Genomic DNA, 9,116 nt, shown 5'->3' on the forward strand with positions numbered 1-9,116 from the left:
TCTACAATCAAAAAGAAAAGAAAAAAAACTGACAGACAAACAAACAAACAAACAAAAATCAAACAACATTCGAACTTAACACGAAACTATTTAATGATGTATTTTTTATGTTCAAAAAGTAATATTCTTTAGAAAATATTTCAAAACGACTAAACACATATACTTGACACAAATTATAACTATCTGTTTTTAAAAAAGGATAAATGTCGCTAAAACGGACATCTCTTTAGTCTTAAAGATAGTCAGAACCCAAGGAATGACTAGATTAAGACATATGATCATGTCTTAGATGTCAGAGGCGGATTTAGGGGGGGGAGGGGTCCGGGCCCCTTTTTTGGAAAAAATTTGGTTGCTTATATAGAGAATCACTGAAGCGTGACTGGAGCGGGCCCCTCTTAGGCAGTCAGTGGGCCCCCACTTATGAAAATTTCTGGATCCGCCACTGGATGTTTCCGTTGAACTTCCTTCTTATTACTAAATGGGGACGTTAAATCAAATATCTCGTGCAAAGACAGTATCTTGTCATTGAAGACTCATTGGTGGCCTTCGCCTGTTGTCTGCTCTATTATCGGGTTGTTGTCGCTTTGACACATTCCCCTTTTCTTTTCCTAATTTTATTTTAGAATGTTCCATCTCTACTGCTGGCCATCTTTTCATCATTATTTTTTTCTAGTGCTGAACTTGCATGAATTATTTTCAGTAAACATTTAGCAAACAACAAACAATCAATCTTCTGAAACATTATTTTACAACCACTTGGTCGATGCCACTGCTGGTGGAATCTTAATTCCCCGAGGGTATCACCAGCCCAGTAGTCAGCACTTCTGTGTTGTATTTGGCAAAACTTTTAGGAATTTTTGGTCTGCAATGCTCTTCAACTTCGTACTTTATTTGGCCTTTTTAATATTTTTTGTATATGAAGCATGTGTCTGACGTAAGTATAAAATTTCAATCCTGGTATCTATGATGAGTTTTTTTTACCTGAGCAAACAAAAAGCAATCAACATTCAGAACCACTATTTTTGAATCATACATTGAACGACAAGATAATATTATTTTACCTGTGTGACGTCAAACGCGTGATTCTACCTTTTAGTTAATGTTAATGTAATCATGTGTTAGTCATGGTAAGGATTCGGTCCAGTTCATAAAATATTTCAATCCTTTATGAGTGGATTTTACATATATAATTAAATCGTATAATAATAAAGCAAAATGAGGTTGTAAACCTTGATGTATGCCTTTGTTGTGCTTTTTTACATTTTTTTGTTAATTAGTGATTAAGATGATTACACAATTTTGACTGCTGTATTCTTATTTTGTAATTTTTACCTACTGTGTAAGTTTGGTTTTTTCCCCCTGAAATCGTTATCAATATAATAGAATTTGATGCGACTGTCATACAAGTGAGGGGTTTAGCTAGCTATAAAACCAGGTTCAATCCACCATTTTCTTCATAAGAAAATGTCTGTTTCAAGTCTGGAATATGGCAGTTGTTATCGGTTCGTTTGATGTGTTTTAGCTTTTGATTTTGCCATTTGATTAGGGACTCTCCTTTTTGAATTTTCCTCGGAATTCGGTATATTTGTGATTTCACTTTTTTTTTTTACAAAAAATCCCTAAACAACCTCTGGACAAATTCAAATCTCGATCTTTTTCTAAAGTTTATTCAAAACCTTAGCTTTTCAACCTTTATAAGCACCATAATTCAATATGTGAAACAGAAAACCGTCTAAAATAAATAACCACAATGCTTTTCATTATAGTAAAGGTAGCATACACTCAACATCTATTGCTTTAGGATACCATATGTTTTGTTATAAATGAAATAAAAGGTAAAACATGATATACCGAGGAACAAGTGATCAGTATGAGTTTCTTATTGAAAACATATTTGTTGAATTTGAACGTATAATTTGTCTGCATATTGTTGGAATTTCTATGGGAACGTACTGTGCATCTTTCGCTGCGGACTACTTTTTATTCTTATATAAATCGGAGTTCCTTCAGAAACTTGTCAAAACATGAAGATTAAAGAAGACAGATCATTATCTAATTTCACTTTCAGATTTATTGGTGATGTTCTTTTCATTAACAATCCAAACTTTTCTAAATAAGATGGAAATATCAACATATCCTCCAGAACATGAAATAAAGAAACAACAAAGAAGGCTAACCCCACTTCATTATATACTTATACATTGAATTTAATATAACAGTTATTTCAGTACCAGAATCTTTGACAAATGTTCCAACTTCGCCTATATATGGGATATACATTTCCCAACTGATTCGATATAGTTATTAGGAATATAACGTTGCTGTACCCTTATTTTTGACATTTTCCCTATTATGTCTGGTTTTTTTTCTCGCACATTGTTTTCAATATATTGAAATTTTATGCGACTGTCATACAAGTGAGAGGTAGATATAAAAACAGGCCTTATCCACCATTTTAAACATAAATAAATGTATGTACCGAGTCAGCAATATGTCAGTTGTTTTCAATTCATTTATGTGTTTGGGCTTTTGGTTTTTACTTTTGGTAAAGAAATTTCCGTTTTTAATTTTCCTTGAAGTTGAGTATCTTTATTTTCACTTTTTAGTATGCATACACTAGAGCAACGTGTAACAGTCAGTTCCCATATCATAGAGTAACGCGTTACACAATATTTCCGTACGCTTGAGCTACATGTGGTGCTTAACCACAGGCGCTCGTCTCGTTTTTCCCCCCTATATACCTTTATATAACACAAGGTACTTAACTCGCGAATTAGAAAAATACCAGGCGGTGACGAAATTCCGTTAAATGCCGATTTCTCGGCTGTCAACCCCACTAAAACTTGTTATGTCGTAAATCTAAATTGATTTATCTTAACAATGGTGTATAACTCGCCTACTTTTGTTGTCGGAATCATCCGTAGAAATCCTACCCAAGTATGTCAATCGTAATTATTTAGTTTCATAAACCTTTCAAAGATTGTAAAATAAAAGAAACATCATTTTAAACTATAATTGTTGTTTTTCAGATAACTGTTACTTTATTATGTACAGGACTTCACATTATGGCAGAATATTCAGTATAATAGACGATATACACATAGCTTGGTACCCCCCGAAAAAAACATTGTAAACATTTGAATTTTCCTTAATTGAAAACATTTTCTCGATGTACCAATCTGCTCTATCACCCTCTTCTTAATGTGTTATTTATATATTTTTAACAATAATAACCGACATGTTTATTGAAATGTATAACTAGGGTTAAATGATTGATAAAATTGGTTTTGGTATTTGACTGCAATCAAAGACTATTTTTCGGAATTCAATGATTAACTGTTTAATTCTTAGAATTCAATGATACCTGCATATTCTTTCGGTGTAAAATAAAGAAAGCTTTCATAAATACTACACAATTCCATCTGAAAAAAATAATTGCTTTTTTTTTTATCATAAATTGTTCTCAATTAAGGAATAATTATCATAAATGTAGTAGCTAGTTGAAACTATATAAAATACTAAACCGAAACATGTTGATTCTACCACTATATATATTTGTATAATTTCCTCTTGTGAAAGTTAAATATAATAGGAGGTATTAAAAAAAAACACTGTTTGGTCACTGAATTGTCAAAAATATACATGTTTACACCTTCAAAGATTATGTTACTTATATTAGTACATGAATAGGATGATACATCTGGAATGTTGTAATGTCACTACGATATCATACAAATTTCAATATTGACATAGAAATTAAAAAAAATAAAAAGATGTAGTATTGTTGCCAATGAGACAGCTCTCCACTATAGACCAAATAAAGTTTAAATGGTCATTTAGCCCATACATTTTGGTCTAATGAGTTAAATGCAAAGGCCCTACCCAGAAATAAATGCAATCCATTGTACTATCTTCGGATAAGATATATCAAACAAAACATCCATTTAATTAGGTAATAGTCCATTTGCCAATTACCGATTTGATTCTGTTATTACAAACTTTTTAAGCAAATTACTTCCCTTTGGCAATCTTCGACTGGTTCCATACCAGACAAAATTGGCATTTTCCAATGCAAAGTATGATGAATTGAATGTGAAGTATCGTCGGTTTAACTAATGTTTCTAATAAATAATTTCTGATGTCAAAAGTATTTAGCTGAACAACAAATTAATGTAATTATAAGATTTAAAAACTTTAAAGATTACTCACATTTAGCACAGGTAAATTTGCTCTTTCTGTTGACTGTCCATCATAAGGGAGACAACTAAAAAGGGGATCTCTAATTACAGGTTCAATTACGGGAATTGGCAAGTAGCCTATTGACAGATCGCAAAAAGAGACTGTTTTGGCATTTTATTTTTGGAATTTTGAATAAAATTTAAAAAAAAAAAAAACATAACTGCAATAATACTATTGTTCTAGGTAGAGCAATCGACCTTTGTTGCGTGGGGCTACATTTATCAAATAAGAAAAAAAAGCAAGACAGCTTTACGTAAAAATGATTTTTTGCCAGTGGAGAACTGATATAAGACAAACAACAATCCGTTTGAAAAATTTATAAATAGAAGCAGGAACATACAGTTATTAAAAAGAGAATAATTTAATCATGATATGATAATCGTTTGCATATATTTTATAAAAAAAAAAAGATCTGACTAACTGATAAATAACGTAAACTAATGCATTTCATTATACTGAATACAAATACTGTCTTAAATAATCTTCATGTTTCAATACTCAGGGTGGTATGGGAGTCCTTCACCATCTTGGTTTATAAAAAGTAAAAAACCCACGGTCCAAAGGAGTAGGTTCAGTAAGACCCCTTTTTGGCCCCACAATTAAGCAGTTTTGCAAAATTGTGAAAATGTAATCTTTTAGCTATTTTTTGGAAGGTAGAATGCTTCTGCTACATAAATATGTGCTGTTTTTGACAATACAATGCACATATATCGTATACTAGCATCATAAAGTCATGCTAAATTACTGAAATCTTCACAATTATAGCATTTTAGTTAAATTTTAGACGGTTTCCGTCTTAAATGAAAGTGGCCGCATTCGTGTTCATTCATAATATTCAAATGTAAGTTGTATTTGATGATAATACATAACATATATAAAGGTTGAGGATGAAAACGGATGCGGCCACTTTCATTTTTGACGAAAACCATCTGAAAAGTGACGTTTTTTGGCATATTTGATAGATTTTTCATATTTAAGCTTCAATCGGAGCGTTTTTAATGACTAAATCAGTTAAAATCTTTAGCATAAACTAATCGAATCAATTAAAATAGACATTTAAGTGTTTAAAAAGTGTCCTAAATATCTCGTTAGATGAAACTGAAATTTGGGGCCAAAATCGGCCCTTACCGGACCTACTCCTTTCCATCAAGTTAGCAAAATTTGATGCTGGAATGCAAATAATTCATGTGAACAAATTTATAGGATTATAATTTATAAATATTTGTACGAGTGTATATTATTTTTGCTTGATTTAACATTTTTAAATTGGCACTTTAAGGGAAGGTAACTCTAAAGTAGTGCATTTTCTGAAGGAATCTGCTATTTTGTATATTAGCCAGAAAAAAAACTGTAGGTTGAGAAAATGCGCGGTGACCTATCATTTTTATCATATATTTAAATATATATCAATAAAAACTACGTGTTGGCAAAGTATGAAAAAGTTCTATTCTTTTTAATTTAGACACCCATGCCACCTTAAAAGTTGTTTTTAGATGTTTTGTAGTTATCTTCAGTCAATATGATCGTACGTATGGACATGGTGTAGATAGTGTTCTAGATAGTATTCTGTCACTCTGTAACACATTTCATATTCATCCTAAAATAAAAACATCAGATCGATACAGTTCAGCAATAGTATTATACACTAGTGTATGAAATAAGTCTTAAACGTTCGTTTTGATCCTTTAATCAATTTAAAGTCTGAACAATAGATTAATTGTTTTCAGTCTTGTGCAGTGTTTCAGTTTACTTTCATACGTAAGATAAATTCTTTACTTCTTAGACTATTCCCTTGCAGTCAATTTAGCATTGATCAGTAGCGTTTCCGACAATTCATTATGATCTTGAAATATACAGGTAAATTATAACTTCTGAAAACCTCAACATAGACCTCACATATGCCTTCACACTAATTGTCTAAACATTACTCGATTGTCAGTAGAGAATTAGCCCAAACATTGATCGAGAGACTGAAAATGACATTATGATTACTTGATCAGTCTTGTAAGAGCTTTTGAGATAAAAACACCAAAGTTAAATTCAAAGCTGAAAGCCGATAAATAAATCTTGTAAAACCAAACACTTGACTTGATCAAATAATGGAAAGACTTTGATAACTAAAAGCATGTCGAAATTTCCTATTAATTGTAATGTTTATTTGTGTATTTCTCTGTCATGAATGATCTCGCATTTTTCTGTTATGTAGTCTTGTCATGTAATGTTGTCATTTTAGTGTTATATTCAACATTGCCATAAAAGTGTGATGTTTTTCTGACCGCAAAACCAGGTTCAACCCACCATTTTTTTTCTTAAAATGTACTGTACCAAGTCAGGAATATGGCACATGTTATCTTATAGTTCGTTTCTACATGTGTTGCATTGTCATTTTTGTTTTTTGTTGCACTTTAGTGTGTCTGTGGTTTCGTTGTTTATTGTTGATGCGTCTAATTCAGTTTTAGTTTGTAACCCGGACTTGTTTATTCTCAACCGATTTATGACTTTCGAAAAAACAAATAACAACGTGCTAGATCATGGTCACTGGTATTCATTAAATTCCTTTTCGGGTTGGTTAATCCAGAAAAGAGATTCAAAATAGTTATCAAAGGTACCAGGATCATAATTTATTACGCCGGACGCGCGTTTCGTCTTCATAAGACTCATCAGTGACGCTCATATCAAAATATTTATAAAGTATGGAATTTAAAAAATGTTTTTTCACATATACATACATTCATGCATTAGTACAAACAAACTTACATAATTTCATTCCTACATTATATATACATGCATACGAAACTTACAAAATCATGAAAGACACTGCTGATGTTTCGTTTGGCAGTTATAGCACTTTCTAACAGATTGAAAATACCTTCCTTCTTCATTGCCTTAGCTACATCTAAACAAACGTAGAGAACACCACTGATCCTCAACCCAAAGGATTTGCTGAAGAAATGAAAATAATTATGTTTACTGCATATTGGAAATAGTGGATTTTGAATTAGTAGTTAGATATCAATGGTAGTAAAATCAATATATCTATTGTTATATTTTAAACTGTGTAACAGTACTTCTAAGTTTGTTAATATTAACCAATACATCAGTTTGAGTTTATATAGATATACAAATTATACAGCAAAGTGTAGATGCAATTAAACTAATTAAATCAAATGAATAAACCACAATTTTTTGTTAAATATTGTCGCTCAAGAAAACAATTATTCCAGAAAACACGTTTTTTTTATATGAATCAAATCCAAGTTTTAGAACAAAAGTGTCACAATCGTGATATAGATCGATTGCACCTTTACACCAAACATTGTTTGATTTTTTTTGTATCAAGTTTGCATTTTCCAAGTTATTTCATTGAATATATTTATCGTATATATCAAGCTGAATTTATATGAAGTTAATTGTAAAAAAACCTATAAAAATGAAAAGCGTATTAATCTCGATGTATACCAATAACAAAAATGTGAAACCGACAAGATGATATGTCGTTTAATTTATGTGTCATTTGGTCTCCTGTGAAGAGTTGTATTATACCACATCTACTTAGTTTTGTTTGGAAGTATAATATTTATAATACTAAAACATCATACTAATTATTAAAGGTACCAGGATTATAATTGAATACGTCAGACGCGCGTTTCGTCTACATAAGACTCATCGGTGACGATCAGATCAAATTTAAGAGTTATCAAGCCAGACAAGTACAAAGGAGAAGATCATTGAGGACCCGAAATTCCAAAAAGTGTTGCCAAATATGGCTAAGGTAATCTATGCCTGGGACAATAAAATCTTTAGTATTTCGAAAAATTCATACTTTTTTAAACAGGAAATTTATACAAAGTTGAATATAGATAAAACATTCAGAGGGCAATATAATTCTACGTAAATAAAATACCTGCCAAGAAGAAGAACGTTTCCACTTCTGTCACTCACTTTATCAACCAGGTAACTTAGTACATCAACAGACGGGTATTTATCTGTATATTTTGAGTTAGAACTTTTATGTATTTCAATTTGGATAGATGACTTTGTGCTATGTAATCATTCAATTCATTTGTTGATAATTAAAAAGGAACGTTATCAATTAATTGTAGCACAAATATATTTGTCATTACTTTTTGATTTTGCCAGGTTAATTTTTAGATATACAAAATGTAGGCCTCAATATAAGGACCAGATGATAGGAGGCGATAAAGCCCTAGTAAAATATTAAATGTTTAAAATCAGTTATATATTGTTTTATTTTGGAATGTATGAACGTCAATTCTCACAGATTGCATACTATGTTCTTAAAACTTAAATACTCTTTGGCATGTTATACTGATGGTCATTGATTTAGAAGAAGAAAACAAATTATTTAGGAACACTCCCAGTTGATAAATGTAAAGATTTCTGTCAGTAACGACTGTCCTTTTTTGCAGTATCAGAATCAAATTCAAAAGTCGTAAAAAAATTAATATGATCTCATAATATGTTTTAAATCAAATGAGTTGTTTTGTTACATCTGCAAAACGTTCTTGGTACTTTTATTTCATATCTATAGATGATTTTGTTTTTTACAAATAATAATACATAGTTGTAAATAAAGGCAACAGTAGTATACCGCTGTTCAAAACTTATAAATCCATGGACAAAAAACAAAATCGGGGTAACAAACTTAAACTGAGGGAAACGCATTATAAGATAAGTACCGTGACACGTCTTACAGTAATGTGAATTCACACCCAAAAATAAGAGAAAACAAACGCCACAACGGAAACATAACGTTAAAATGGAACACACGCAGAAACGAACTATAATATAACAATGGCCATATTCCTGACTTGGTACAGGACATTTTTAAAAGAAAAAATGGTGGGTTGAACCTG

General features: G+C 31.1%; 1 long non-coding RNA gene across 1 annotated transcript; it reads right to left on the reverse strand.

The window, feature by feature from the left end:
* Nucleotides 1–4,496: 4,496 nt before the first annotated feature.
* Nucleotides 4,497–8,302, reverse strand: LOC143084373 (uncharacterized). Its single transcript, XR_012981036.1, has 3 exons — nt 8,144–8,302; nt 7,041–7,182; nt 4,497–5,836 (listed from the first exon to the last, which is right to left on the reverse strand). It is a non-coding gene; the product is annotated as an uncharacterized LOC143084373 (long non-coding RNA).
* Nucleotides 8,303–9,116: the final 814 nt, after the last annotated feature.

The sequence above is a fragment of the Mytilus galloprovincialis genome, chromosome 7 (genome assembly GCF_965363235.1).
Source record: "Mytilus galloprovincialis chromosome 7, xbMytGall1.hap1.1, whole genome shotgun sequence".
NCBI lineage: Eukaryota > Metazoa > Mollusca > Bivalvia > Mytilida > Mytilidae > Mytilus > Mytilus galloprovincialis.